This window comes from Lactuca sativa, chromosome 5 (assembly GCF_002870075.4).
Source record: "Lactuca sativa cultivar Salinas chromosome 5, Lsat_Salinas_v11, whole genome shotgun sequence".
In the NCBI taxonomy this organism is placed as follows: Eukaryota; Viridiplantae; Streptophyta; class Magnoliopsida; order Asterales; family Asteraceae; genus Lactuca; species Lactuca sativa.
In genome coordinates, this window is record NC_056627.2 from 283,166,516 (window position 1) to 283,182,276 (window position 15,761).

Below are 15,761 nucleotides of genomic sequence, written 5' to 3' on the forward strand. Positions count from 1 at the left end.
AGGAGCCTAGATCTATCATTTGGACAAGTGTTGTACATCAGAAATCGAGAAACGAGACTTGGACAACCTCGACTCGGCGAGTTGTTCTTGGGACTTGGCGAGTCTGAGGCTTGACTTCCCTTTTGTTGTTAGGGTTCAAAGGAACCCAATGAGTGTTAGAATGGCCATAAAAGGGTCCAGGGGAGTGACCCACCGCATTGGACTTATCCATAGACCTGGAGTTCATGGGACTCGACAAGTGCATGAGCAGACTCGGTGAGTCCAAGGCAATCTCCCAACTGTTGAAGATGAACTCGACGAGTTGTTCATACAACTCGGCAAGTCAAGGACAAGACTTGTTTGTAGGACGAGAATGAACTCGACGAGTTGTTCATACAACTCGACGATTCGGATGAAGGTTCATTCAAGGTTGTTTTAGAAGGAGAATTCATCGAGTCATTGCTAAACTCGACGAGTAAAATTGTGAAGAAGGACAAATAAAGGGTAGGGAATCGACGGGTTGGAGGACCAACTCGGCGAGTCAGGTCAACTGGAAGTTGACTTTGACTTTGACTTTGACTTGGTCAGGGGTAAAAGAGTCATTTTACCCTAAGAACAGTTATCATTGTCTGACTAAGTGTTTTATGGGAATTATAGTCGGAGGATCACCGGAGCAGCAGTCAGACATCTGTCGATCAGCTTTTCAACAGTCAGCCTTACGAGGTGAGTTACCTTCCAGTAAGGGTGGGTCTAAAGCACCAACAACCCACCAGTAGGTGATTATGGTTGAGATGGTTATCTTTGTGATAATTTTCGAGTTGCTATATCTGTGACGAGAATGTGTTCAGTAGTAGTAGGGCACACTAGCCCTGGTTATCGGTTGAAAGATACCGAGGACGATTACCAGTTGAAAGATACCGAAGGGGAGGATAAAACCCATGCATGTATAGTAGTATGATTATGATATGTCATTATGTGACTCAGTATGCTGATGTATGTTATTATGAAACCAATATGTTATGACCTGTAATATGTAATAGGGATAGGGTGAAATAGTCCCCAGATACCGGTTGAAAGATACCGAAAGGGAGGTTAGTTCCCCGGTAGCGGTTGAAAGATACCGAAGGGGAGAGTAGCTCCCGGTTGCCGGTTGAAAGATACCGAAGGGGAGGATAGTTCTTGGTTACCGGTTGAAAGATACCGAAGGGGAGGGTAGTTCCCGGTTACCGGTTGAAAGATACCGAAGGGGAGGGTAGTTCCCGGTTACCGGTTGAAAGATACCGAAGGGGAGGGTAGCTCCCGGTTACCGGTTGAAATATACCGAAGGGGAGCGTAGCTCCCGGTTACCGGTTGAAAGATACCGCTGATTATATGCCATTGGTATGATGGGGGAACTCACTAAGCTTCGTGCTTACAGTTTCATTTTTGGTTTCAGTTACCTCTTTGTCCAAAGGGAAGGAGCCGGCGGTGTAGCAGCACATCACATACACACATGTTTTCCGCATGGAGCTTCCATGGGAATGTACTCTGATTTATTTTACTTTTGACAAAATGGTTTTTATGGAGACATGTTTTGGATTATCGACACATTGATTGTGACATGAGATATCATTATGAATGTTTTTATACCGATGGTTTTATGTTACAATTTATTTAAAAATGAAATATTTGGCCTTGAATTTCGGGATTTTTCAAGTTGGTATCAGAGCACTGGTTTGAGGGATTCGGACACACCCTCGGGGTGTTTGGACTCAAACCATGGGGCTAAAGGATTTTTTATAAAAGAAATGGTTTTTAAATCTAAGAAAAATAGTTTGAGAAAGAACAAGGTGTGTGATGTGTGCGACCGTCTGAGCTCAAGTAAGTTTTCCCCAGGATACCCATACTTCTTATGTTATGTTATATGATATACGACTCAGAGAACTGCATGCTAGATTAGGGCTAAGGATCTAGAAAGATGCCTTTTATGCCTGATATATGTTTCTAAGAACTGTATGCTAGATTAGGGTTGAGGATCTAGGAAGGATGCCTTATATGCCTGTTGTATGAGCTGTATGCTATGACTACCTAGTCAGCAGTAGGATGGCCTGGTTAGGTAATGCTTGGTATGGTTACTCGATGCACAAATGCTGCTTGCTTTGTGCTATAGGGGTCCTGGCTAACTTCAACTAACTAGTGAGCGGATATGTAACAATATTTGCAAGCTAGTTAGGGGAGGATGTTAAGGACTCCTGGTGCAACTGATGGCGGAGAGTAGGTTGGAGAGTGCCCTAAGGAAGCCTAGGATGAGAATAGTTGGAAAGGGATATTGGTTAAGGGACTTGGTGAAGTCGAAGCAATCCTTGAGGAAAGTACGGATAAATGTGGAAGGTAGGATTAATGTCTAAGTCCATAACTATATTTGGTATGTACTTGACCCGACCCGGCATGGTCCATTTGGGTTGCACTTCACCGACACAATTTATATGGATAATCTTTTGAGAATAGTATGTTTATGATTAATATTAATATATTATAAGTTCTAATATATTAATATGGAATCATATTATTTAATTAGTATTGATCAAGAATTAATTTATAATTAATTAAGTGATCAAAAGGAACTAATTAAATATGGACTCTTATATATATGGAATGGGCCAAGTTCATTTAGGTTGGGCTAAGCTTTCATGGATAGTCCATGGAGTGTTTAACCCATGGATCCTAGGAAATGAAAGGTCATGGGTATTAGGGTTTAACCCTAATCCTCCATACTATATAAAGATGTCTTTGGTTGGTGAAATTGGCACTAGTGTGATACACTAAGAGGGCTGGCCGATTTCACTAAGAGAGAACCAAGTATTCATATTCTCTAAAGTCTTCCAAGGTGTCTTGGTGATTTGTGATTCCACTTGAGGCTTCCACACTATTGGGGCTAAGCTCTTAAAGCTTGAAGACATCAAGCTACATCAAAAGGTATGTCTTCTAACTAGTACTTTGTAGATTAAGAACATCATAATATGCTAGTTAGGATTAAAGCCTTGGAAAGTTCTTATTTGCATGTATAATAGAGAAAACATAGATCCAAGGTTTATAGGGTTGCATGTACACCATAGGAGTGTTAGAATGCTCAAAATCCAACAGTGGTATCAGAGCCAGGTTGTTTTCTGTTATATTGATGCAAATATTTTATTTTCAAAGTTGAAAAAAAAGAAAAAAAAAACATGAAGTTTGTCAAATTTTAAGATAATTACTTGTTCTTGTGAAAAACTAATTATTTGTAAAATTTGAATAATTTGCTTTATGAGTTGAATTAGGTCAAATTTAATAAAAGATAAAATAATATGATTATTTTATTAGTTTTAAAAGTTTGATCTAAAGAGTTTTATTTTTTTGAAACCTCCATAAGTTATGGATATGAAAAGGTTTCAAAAAAAAATTGATTCAAAGTTTTTATGGAGTTACAAAATTTGGTGTTAATGTTTTAAAGGATTCTATAACTTAAGAATAAGTTATGGATCACCAAAAGTTTTTTGTGTTGCCTTGTTTTATGAGTGAATTTAGATTAATGAATAAAATTATGTGATAGTTGGTTTTAATCCAAATTAATCTAAGAATTGATTCTAAAATGTGTTTTTGTAACTTGTCCTCAAGTTATATGAAAAGTCACATTTAAGAATCATAAAACTCATAAAAATTGGCAAAGGTTACAAAAATGAAGAGTCTAGTTCTAATTAAATGGTTTTATGACTCCATAACTTGTCCTCAAGTTATGGAGGACCAAGAGTCTCTTCATTTAATAAAATAAAATAAAATAAAAAAGGTGTAACCTTAATTAATTCCATAAGTTATAAAATAAAGAAAAGTTAATTCTTTTATTAGTTTAAAGTCTTCCATAACTTGTCCTCAAGTTATGGAACTTGAAGAGTTTTTGGATTAAAATTACTTTAAACACATAAGTTATGGAATCAATTAGTTTTGAATAGTTTCAAAACTTGCCCTCAAGTTTTGGAATTTGTAAAGTTTTCTCTTATGAATACTTTAATTCCAAGTTAGCCCTTAGAATTTTAAAAGTTAAAATTCAACCCTTCTACTTTATAATATTATAAGTTAATAATATATATATATATATATATATATATATATATATATATATATATATATATATATATATATGTATAAGAGTAAAGTCAGTCTTACCGCTAGTACGCCTCATTCACGAAGTCGGTCTATAAGGTGGGTATAAGGTTGTTGCCTATAAAATGGCAACTTAATGGGTGTCCACTCTCACCCACCGCTTGCTTGACTGGTGGAGGGTCGTTAGCCGAACGGGTTTGACAGGACTATAATTCTCCCTTCATTAAAAGTATTAATGATAAATACTAAGTAACTAAACACTTATAAATACCCAATCTTAGTTACTTAGGAAAATGTGAATAAGGTGCTAATCCATGAAATTACACTTTGCACTTTGTTTAAGTCGGTTAGTGGAGCGTGTGTGGTTAACCGGCACACTAACTCGTATTTAACAAGGTAGGCAAAGGGTAACTTAATGTTTATCATAGTATCGGTGGAGCGTGTGTGGTTAACCGGCACATCGATTGAGGGGTAAACACTTAAGGGTACCAAGTAATTTGCATGGTTACTTCACACCTTGTTTTGTGATCCTCGGCATCCCAGTCACAAAACCTGAAGGGCACACTCAAGATTGAAACATGCCATTGAACAGTTCAATGAATCTCAATAGATCTAGGAGTTTTAAAACCAATTAAAACCTAATAATACATTTCGTTTATCTTGGTGGAAATTGGTGAATCGTCATTCACCTACCTTCAAATATTTTATAGCTTGGATTACGACATCCCTCTTCTAAGTTATAAAATAGTTTGTTGGGTCCTAGCCTTAATATTTCATATTGGGTGTTATATTAAGGACTTAAGATCAACTATCTTGAATATCTCCCAAAAGATGTCTGGTTTAGACATTTATGATCTTCCTAAATCTCTTGAAACAAGCTTTCCTAAATGAAGATGATGTCCCATGGAAATCATAATTCTTTCACCTCCTCCAATTATTCTCCCTAACCCACAAGTTCAAGGTCACTCAAGCCCTATTGGCAAGGCAAGGTCTAGGTGTGATCACATCTTGGAGATGTAGTCACATATTGACAAGCCGGGAGAGTTGGGTGTCAAAGTCTTGAGAAAGTTGGTGGTTCAATCACTTTCTAAGTCACATAGTGAGTTCCTTTGGAACACCTATGAAACAGACTATGACAAGACCCTTAATGATCTTATCTATTTGTTAAGATCAACTTCCTTAAAACTTGATGGACATTGACAATAGTGACACAGGAAATCCAGAAAAGCATTCTCTTCCTAATGGTAAAGGGATCGGCCATAGTCAACTCGGTTGACCAAATGGTAAAGAGAAAAGCTTGGTCTGTGATAGTCCCTTGTACCATTATCAAAGGGTCCATATGTTTATATTGCCAAAGGAAGGGGCATTGGTTGCGAAGCTGCCAAATTTACCTAAGGCTGTTAAAGTCAATAAGTTTGACTCTACTTCAGGTAAAGTCCACTATCTAACTCTGTTAAGTTTCTATTCTGAGATTCTTGATACATGATGTGACTAGGTCACATGGTGATGTTTTAAGAATCAAAGAAAAGTAAAGGAACTTAAAGAAAGAATACGCTGAATCTGATCGCGTAGATGGATTTCTATCGCATAGTTTGAAGATCGGATTCTTGAGCTACTTCTTAGGAGTTATGAGATATTGCTTAGGAATAGATAACAACAAGTTTTCATATGGATTGTAAGGATAAGTTTTTCCGCAAAGTTTTAAAATAAAAGAAAAATTTTTGATTTTATTTATTTTAAAATATCCTTACAATGCCATTTGAGGAAAAATTGTTGCTTATATGATTCCATTAATAGCAAGAGTGGAGATATGAAATTGATTCTTTCATTTGTGGTAATGTCTGAATTTACCAAATAAGGAAATATTCTCATCACCCAAGTTTCAAGTGGACAGGAACTTGGAATCATGGAAGTTGTATAGCATGATGAATGAGAACTTTCAAGTATTGGAAAATTAAGACTAATTACTTATTCACATGGATGTGTGAGTCAAGTAATGGACTAAGGGATCGAGTACATAGTCTTGTGCACTAGTCAAGTCCACCACAAAAGATCGATAAGATTATTCGTCATAATTTACAATAGCTCAGTAAATATGATTATACTTACAAGCTTAAGTGTAACTCTGAGACATTGGAAAAAGGTTCCAATGTATGACAGAGCGAATAAGAAGAATCAAATTAGGCAGAAGGATAAAAATTTCTCAAATCTGAAAAGATGGGAGAGTACTTTCGTATCAGTTTTGTGATCATCTTAATGATTTAGAGACCTTATCACAATTCATCCTCTAAGAGCCTTCTTATAGCTAAGAAGAGGAACTTGAATTGTTGAAGTGGTTAAATCAAGAAGATGATTCATACTTCGTTCCGAAAACAATTCTTAGAGTTATACTCTAAGATTGTAACTTGGATGACATGTCTTAAAGAAGGTTTAAAACTCTTGTACATTTGAAATTGGTAAGTTGTGATGTTTTGGATAAAACAAAGACCAACTAAGGCCAATTGTGTGAAGTGTTTGTCTTGATTAGAATCCGCACTATCTCTTGGATGTTTGACAAGGGAGTCTTATATGTCAAGAGGACAGTGGGAGTCTTAAAGGTCTTGAAAGTCTCAAGAACTAATCAAGAATAAACCTGAAGTTCTTCACTAGCACACGACTTGAGGTTTATAACCTATCGTGTTGACATATTCTGTGCCCATTCCAGTTAAAGTTGGCTTTGCATATGAGTTCTTAGAGTTCTCAATTTGTTGCACAACTTCTTGGAAGCAATGGCAGGCCCTTGAGCTGCCAGGTGGCAAGAAATTAAGATTGAGTTCAGTCCATATGAGTTTGTATTTGTCATTATCCTTGTCTTGTGTCTATGGTTTTGACAATTCACATGGATAAGAACACATACACCATTAAATCTAAATGTCATAAGGTTTCTCTCCGATTCATGAAAATGATGGTGAGGAAACACTTTCACTAAGTAGATTTTAGCTAGATAGCAATTGTGATATTTGCATTCTCAAAGTCGTTAGTGGAGCGTGTGTGGTTTACCGGCACACTAACCTGGACTTGTGAGAAGTAGCAAAAAGGTCTAACCATTATGATTACGGCATCCCTCTTCATAATTGTTTAGACACGCAAGTGTGATATCTAAGGGAAGCTGTATGCTTTTGATTAAGTTTTATCAAAACAATCTAGTATCAGAAATATGAACTTTGGTAAGAAAGTCAGCTGATTTCTGAGTACATGTCAAAGCTAGTGGGAGCATAAGTGTTGTGCTAATAATCATCATGTTAGTGGGAGCATGATAATTATGATAAGTATTGCAAGTTAGCAATGTTAATTATAGAAAACAAAAGTTTCAATTGGGAAAAAGTTGTTTTGCTATAATTAAGGGAGAGAAAATTATACTTCATCTCAAATCTACAAGCTTAGATCGTGAGGTTTTAATCATTTAGTCAAGGATATATATGAATTTCATGTTGGAATGGCTCAACATAAGGAAATTTTGTATATGAGTCCATTATTTGCATTCTAAAATTCGATTATGATTACGGCATCCCTTTTCATAATCTTAATTATGAGAACTTGGCAAATTGAAATGGAAATGTTATAGCAAAAGACTGGTTTAGTCTTTATGTGAGACATCATGAATCGATTCCCATATACTTCAGATATAGGATCGATTACATGTGCTATATTCATCCTTTCTAAAATTTTCCAAATGCCTGGGGCATTAAGAAGGGAAAAGGTTTAGAACTGGATATGACTAAAATGATTAAACAATTGTCAAGGACAATCTAAGGTTTACCAAAGATTGCGTGCTCAAGGACATTTGGAAGTATAGTGATAATTTTTAAAGGACCATATTGACATAATCTGTAAGGAGGCAACTCCTGTTCAGAAGTGATAGTCAAAATGGAATATGGAAATGTTTCAAAGTTAGAAATTATTCAATCTGTGTAAGATTAGGAAACTTAATGCAAGAAGGATGTTTCCAAGGAGCTGATCTCCTTTGGAATGGTCTGTAATGGTTGTTGTCAAGTCCTTCTGACTTTGTGCATAATCATTACAAGAGGTTCAATGCATATAAGTTTAGAATCTAACAGATTTCAGTAAATGGCATGAATTTGGAATTCTTGCATTTGCAGTAAGGATTTGGGAGTGTGAAAAGAGAATCATTGAAGTTATGTTCAATTGATCTAGTTCACAAAGTAAAGATCATAGATAAACATAGTATGCATACTTGGTGTGTGGCATGACTAGTGTTTAGAAAAACATAGTGTACATGCTTGGAGCATGGGACAACTATTGTTTTAAATTCAAGAATAAAGTTGATAGCTGAAACAGTATACAATGAATAATGTGCAATCATATGGTGATAAATAAAAGGTGTTTTATTTATGTTCATAGGTTTTGATACCATATTGGATTCAATTCTTATTGTGTTTCACTTTGCATGTTTTGACTTCCCGAATAAACTGGGTTATTCTTCCGGAATGACTAAGTCATTCAAACCATCCACAGTCGGTCATATGTTGGAAGTAGATTTGAATTAAGACTGTCATGGGTTGGCTTGTAGAGGTCTAAGGTGTTGGACAAAGGGCTACAACACTCATGAGTGCTCATAAGTTCTGAGTATTGGATTCAACCCGCGCTCATTGGAATCACTTCATGGATTTTATCACGAGTGATCATGAGACGATAATATCTTATATTCTTCAAACCTAGAGATATGAGTTGTAACTATGAGTTGGTTGTACATTGATTGCACGAAAACGCATTTGGTAACTCGGTGCTATAAAACGTGCCTTTGTGTATGATTCAACAAGTAGTAGAACAAGCCATATGAGTCGAAGTTTATCCATTCCTTTTACCTTCGGGATAAAAGCGATATATGTGGGCCCCTCGATGATTTGATGATGACAAATGGAAGTGCTCGGCCGGGCCAGAACTGATTTGATTTGTTCAATTAGTCAGTCATCATCAATCGGAAATCAGGAAACAACAAATGGACAGAGAGAATGATTATAATCCATGTCTCAGTCCATATGATATCTAGAATGGAGGAATATATGATCCCTTATCTAATGGACAAGTTCGTTGACAAGATCAGAGTTCGACAACAGCTTTAAGAGCTACGATTGCCAGTTAGGTTTGAAGTCATACGCAATAATAGTTTTAGACTTATCCAAGTGGGAGACTGTTGGATTAATGTCTAAGTCCATAACTATATTTGGTATGTACTTGACCCGACCCGGCATGGTCCATTTGGGTTGCACTTCACCGACACAATTTATATGGATAATCTTTTGAGAATAGTATGTTTATGATTAATATTAATATATTATAAGTTCTAATATATTAATATGGAATCATATTATTTAATTAGTATTGATCAAGAATTAATTTATAATTAATTAAGTGATCAAAAGGAACTAATTAAATATGGACTCTTATATATATGGAATGGGCCAAGTTCATTTAGGTTGGGCTAAGCTTTCATGGATAGTCCATGGAGTGTTTAACCCATGGATCATAGGAAATGAAAGGTCATGGGTATTAGGGTTTAACCCTAATCCTCCATACTATATAAAGATGTCTTTGGTTGGTGAAATTGGCACTAGTGTGATACACTAAGAGGGCTAGCCGATTTCACTAAGAGAGAACCAAGTATTCATATTCTCTAAAGTCTTCCAAGGTGTCTTGGTGATTTGTGATTCCACTTGAGGCTTCCACACTATTGGGGCTAAGCTCTTAAAGCTTGAAGACATCAAGCTACATCAAAAGGCATGTCTTCTAACTAGTACTTTGTAGATTAAGAACATCATAATATGCTAGTTAGGATTAAAGCCTTGGAAAGTTATTATTTGCATTATAATAGAGAAAACATAGATCCAAGGTTTATAGGGTTGCATGTACACCATAGGAGTGTTAGAATGCTCAAAACCCAACAGTATGGGCCCGTACTACTGAAAGCATAAGATCTGTACTCGAGTCAAGGAGGGTCGAGATGGAACCAGGAATCTTGGATAATGTGTGAGACCTCTCGGGGTATGTTTTGATCCTGACATTTATGTGTTTATTCCCAGTATGGTGGTTACACGACATGGAGCAGGAGGCTCAGGATCTGGGTCAGGATCGGGATTGGGCTCGGGCGCGGGATTCGAGCAGGTTGATGGTAGATTACGCGAGTTCATCACGTCTGAGATTATGAGAGGTATCCTTGAGTCGACCCAGGTCATTTTCGGGTCAATCAAGGAGGGAATCATCGAGCTGATGGAGGATCTCCTCCGAGCATTCAGGAGTGATTTGGCGTATGGCCAGGCGAGTACACTCACACTGTCCTTCAAGGACTTCATAGGGAGTGGTGTGCCGGATTTTCACGGGGCGAAGGACCCCATTGCTGCCAGGAGATGGATTGCAGACATTGAGTCTACACAGTTGATGAGCTTATTCCCGGAAGGGTCGAAGGCCCGCTTTGCAATGAGATGTTTGAGAGATAGAGCTAGAGATTGGTGGGAGGCGGTTGGTGACTCATTGGGAGCCCCAGTCGTCGATGCTATGACCTGGTCAGACTTTGTGACCAGATTCAGGGCAGAGTTCGCGCCAACTGTAGAGCTTCAGCAGCTGGCCAGGGAGTTTTTGGACATGAGACATACTAAGGAGACTGTAGCCGAGATCACCGCTAAGTTCCAGGAGAGGGCTCTTTTGGTGCCCCAGTATACAAGCGATGAGGATATGAGGAGGACCCGTTATCGCGAAATGTTGAGAGCTGACATCAGGGAGCATGTCAGCGTCTCGGCATGCCCGACCTTGGACTATATGATTGCCAGGGCGCGGGAGAGGGAGATCGATTTGGAGCACCTTAGGAAGAGGAAGGCCGAGACTGGGCAGTTTACAAGGGTTTCGGGGAAGAAACCCAAGGGATTCGACTCTAGGTCGAAGGGCCAGCAGGGTCGGGACCGCTGTGGAAAATGCGGTCGGTCACACAACGGAGCTTGTCGCACTGGGTCGGGTTCCGGTTGCTATAAGTACGACAAGGCTGGGCATTTTGGCAGGGGTTGTACTGCCCTGCCCCCACAGTGCAGATGACAGACCTGATTTGCTTGCATTGCAATCAAAGGGGGCCACAAGAAGGCCAATTGCCCTAGATTGACAGCAGCGACAGTAGCAGCACCAGCAGCGGCGCCGACTCCAGCAGCATCGCGGGTTACAGATGGCCGAAAGGCCAATGTAGAGGCTCAAGTGGTGCGGAGCCGAGCATTTCAGTTGACATCCGAGGAGGCACGCGCTGCACCCGATGTGGTGACGGGTACAGTTTCTTCTCTTATTTCTTTATGTTATGTCGATGTGATTTTGATATGTTAAGTGTATGATCTGTTTAGGATCGTTCCATGTGAACGGTATCCCGGTTCATGTGTTGTTTGACTCGGGTGCTACCCGATCGTTTGATTCTCTTGCGCTTAGCAAGAAGTTTCCTAAGTCTTCGGGCATGCTAGACTGCCCTCTAGAGGTTGAGATTGCGGATGACCGGTCAGTGCGAGCATCAAAGGTCTACCGGGATTGCGTATTGAGGCTGTTCGAGGAACGTTACCTGGTATAATTAGTTCCTATACCTTTGCGGGGGAACAAGATTATTATTGGTATGGATTGGCTAACCCCCAATGGGATAGTGATCGACTGTGCTCAGCAGTTGGTGCGGATCAGAACCCTAAAAGGGGGGAGAGCTGGTGATCCAAGGCTAGAGGCCACAACAAGGACCAACTTTATGTTTAGTTGCGAGAGCGAGGCGCTACCTCCAGCAGGGTTGCGTAGAATTTGTCGCCTATGTTACGGATACCCGGGAGGCGGGTAAGGCAATAGTGGGCGATGTGCCCGTGGTACGAGAGTTTGTGAATGTATTCCCCAAGGAGTTGCCTGGGATACCTCCGGAGAGGCAGGTGGAGTTCAGGATCGACCTCGTCCCTGGTGCGGCTCCGATAGCCAAGGCACCATATCGGTTGGCTCCTCCTGAGATGCAGGAGTTGTCTACATAGCTGCAGGAGCTGTTGGAGAAGGGATTCTTCAGACCGAGCAATTCACCTTGGGGATCCTCGATTCTATTTGTGAAGAAGAAGGACGGGTCGCATTGGATATGTATATATTACCGGGAGCTGAATAAGGTAACGGTGAAGAACCGTTACCCACTCCCGAGGATTGATGACCTCTTTGACCAGCTACAGGGAGCGTCTTCGATCTCCAAGATTGATCTGCGTTTAGGATATCATTAGATGAGGGTCAGAGAGGAGGATGTGCAGAAGACTGCGTTCCGGACGCGCTGTGGTCACTATGAGTTCGTGGTGATGCCTTTCGGGCTCACCAATGCTCCTATCGCGTTCATGGATCTCATGAACCGCGTGTGCAGACCGATGTTGGATCGGTCTATGATAGTTTTCATCGATGACATCTTGGTTTATTCCAAGACGCAAGAGCAGCATGAGGAGATTTTGCGGGAGGTTTTGGATACTTTGAGGATGGAGGACTTGTATGCTAAGTTCTCCAAGTGTGAGTTCTAGTGGCGCGAAGTGCAGTTTCTTGGGCACCTTGTTAACCAGGATGGGATTTCGGTGGATCCGGCCATGGTAGAGGCCGTGATGAGGTGGGAAGTCCTGAGGTCTCCATCTGAGATTCGGAGCTTCCTGGGGCTGGCAGGCTACTATCGGAGATTCATCCAGGACTTCTCCAAGATAGTCGTACCTCTGACCAGGCTGAAAAGGAAATTCGTGGTCTTTCACTGGGGGGCCTGAGCAGCAGGTTGCGTTTGAGACATTGAGACAAAGATTGTGCGAGGTGCCAAGCTTAGCCCTGCCGAAGGGCATGGAGGATTTTGTAGTGTACTGCGATGTGTCCATCTCGGGTTTGGGTGTGGTATTGATGCAGAGAGGGCATGTTATAGCTTACGCTTCGAGGCAGCTGAAGCCTCATGAGGCGCACTACCCGACACATGATTTGGAGCTTGGGGCGGTTGTTTTTGCCCTCAAGATTTGGCACCATTACCTCTATGGGGTTCGTTGTACTATTTACACGGACCACAAGAGCCTAAGGTATCTCATGGACCAGCCGAATATGAACATGAGGCAGCGTCGGTGGTTAGATGTGGTGAAGGATTACCGTGGTGACTCTGCTGTTGGAGCAGATCCGAGAGGCACAACAGGAGGCTATGAAGGAGGAACATCGGAAGAGCGAGCGTATTGCGGGTCAGGTTTCCTCCTTCGACTATGATAGCCGAAGGTTGTTTCCCTCCACCGTAGGGTGTGGGTCCCCTATCATGGAGGCGTGCGTCAGACATTGATGGAGGAGGCGCACAAATCCAATTTTCTATCCCTCCCGTGGCGATGAAGATGTATAGGGATCTTCGTCTTGACTATTGGTGGCCCTGCATGAAGCGGGACGTAGCATGGTATGTGTAGCGGTGCATGACCTGCAGGAAGTTCAAGGCCGAACATCAGAGGCCACATGGAAAGATGCAGCCATTGGATATTCCCATGTGGAAATGGGAAGATATCACCATGGACTTCATCACCAAACTTCACAGGACCACGCGAGGAGTGGATTCCATATGGGTCATTGTGGATCGATTGACCAAGAACGCCCATCTTATACCGATCCAGGAGAGTATATCGGCCGAGAAGCTGGCCAACATCTATATTCGAGAGGTGGTGGCACGGCACGGGGTGCCAGTGTCAGTGATTTTTGATAGGAACGTGTGGTTTACTTCTAGGTTATGGAAGAAATTCCACGATGATTTGGGTACTCGCCTCCACTTTAGCACCGCTTTTCATCCGCATACGAATGGTCAGAGTGAGCCGACCATCCAGACTCTAGAGGATATGCTGTGGGCATGTGTGCTAGACTTCGGTGGTAGCTGGGATACTTACATCCCATTGGCTGAATTCTCCTACAACAACAGCTACCACGCGAGTATCGATTGTCCTCCCTTGGAGATGTTATACAGGAGGAAGTGCAGGACCCCAATATGTTGGGGGTGAGGTTGGCCAGAGGGTCATGGGGAGCATCGAAGTGGTGCTCAAGACGACAGAGAAGATCCAATAGGTCAGGAGCAGGTTCAAGACTGCACAAAGTCGACAGAAAAGCTATGCCAACAAGCGCCGTTCAGACCTGGAATTCTAGGTCGGGGATATGGTTCTCCTGAAGGTGTCCTTGGAAAGGCGTCATTCGATTCAGGAAGCGGGGCAAGCTAGGCCTCTGGTACATTGGACCCTTCAGGGTTATAGCCCAGGTGGGTAGGGTAGCATATCGGCTGGATTTGCCAACCGAACTCAATCAGATCCACATCACTTTCCATGTCTCCTAGCTGCGGAAGTGTCTGGTGGACGACTCGGTGGTGGTGCCCCTAAAGGATATTCAGGTTGATGACAGCCTGAACTACATTGAGCGGCCTGTAGCGATCCTCAACCGGAAGATAAACGAATTGAGGAACAATATGGTCGAGCTGGTGAAGGTGCAATCGTAGCACCGAAAGGGCCCGAAGTGGATGTGGGATCCGATGGACGAGATGAGGGAGCATTATCCAGAGCTTTTCCAGGATCGAGCAGCATACTTCGAGGACGAAGTCTAAAATAAGTGGGGGAGATTTGTAGCACCCAGTTCCTGGTATGTATTTCATTCAAGTGTTTGTCACAATTTGGACTAAGACTCATCGAGTTGATGGACAACTCGTCAAGTAGTAGCGACTTGGACCCGGGGGTTAAGTGGCGGACTCGTCGAGTCGGCGGCATGACTCGACGAGTAGACTCTGGCAGGAAAAAACCCTAATCCAAGGGTTTACACCCTATTTAAACGTCTTATTCAGCCTCCCTCGTCCCTTATGCTCTCAGAACCCCCCTCACATCAAACCCTAATCATCCTTGGTGAAGATCTAAGGCCTTTTTAGTGATTCTTAGTGGTTTGTGGTGGCAAGAAGGAAGGGGAAGCTTGAGGAACAAAGAGGTTGGCCAGAGGAGTCAAACTTGTGCATCATCTCCAGTTCTTGGAAGGTATAAAGTCGACACGTTGCTCCTTCTTGTATTAGATCCCTTTTGGGGGAGATTTAGAGCTTTTATAAGCTATTCTTGGAGACCAGCCATGATTGCAAGCATCATGGGGTTAAGGTTTCAGATCTAGGCCCATGAAAGGGTTAGAAGGTAGAAGGGACTGCCTTTGCACCCATGGAAAGCCTCATGCAACTCAAGAGCTTCTTTTAGGTTGTTTTTAGCTCATAATCCCATGCATGCACGTAAAGTTCGTACTTTACGTGCTAGATCGATCTTAGGAGCCTAGATCTATCATTTGGACAAGTATTGTACATCAGAAAGCGAGAAATGAGACTTGGACAAACTCGACTTGGCGAGTTGTTCTTGGGACTCGGCGAGTTTGAGGCTTGACTTCCCTTTTTCTGTTAGGGTTCAAAGGAACCCAGTGAGTGTTGAATGGCCATAGAAGGGTTCGGGGGGAGTGACCCAATGCATTGGACTTATCCATGGACCTGGAGTTCATAGGACTCGACGAGTGCATGAGCAAACTCGGCGAGTCTAAGACAATCTCCCAACTGTTGAAGATGAACTCGACGAGTTGTTCATACAACTCGGAAAGTCAAGGACAAGACTTGTTTGTAGGACGAGAATGAACTCGATGAG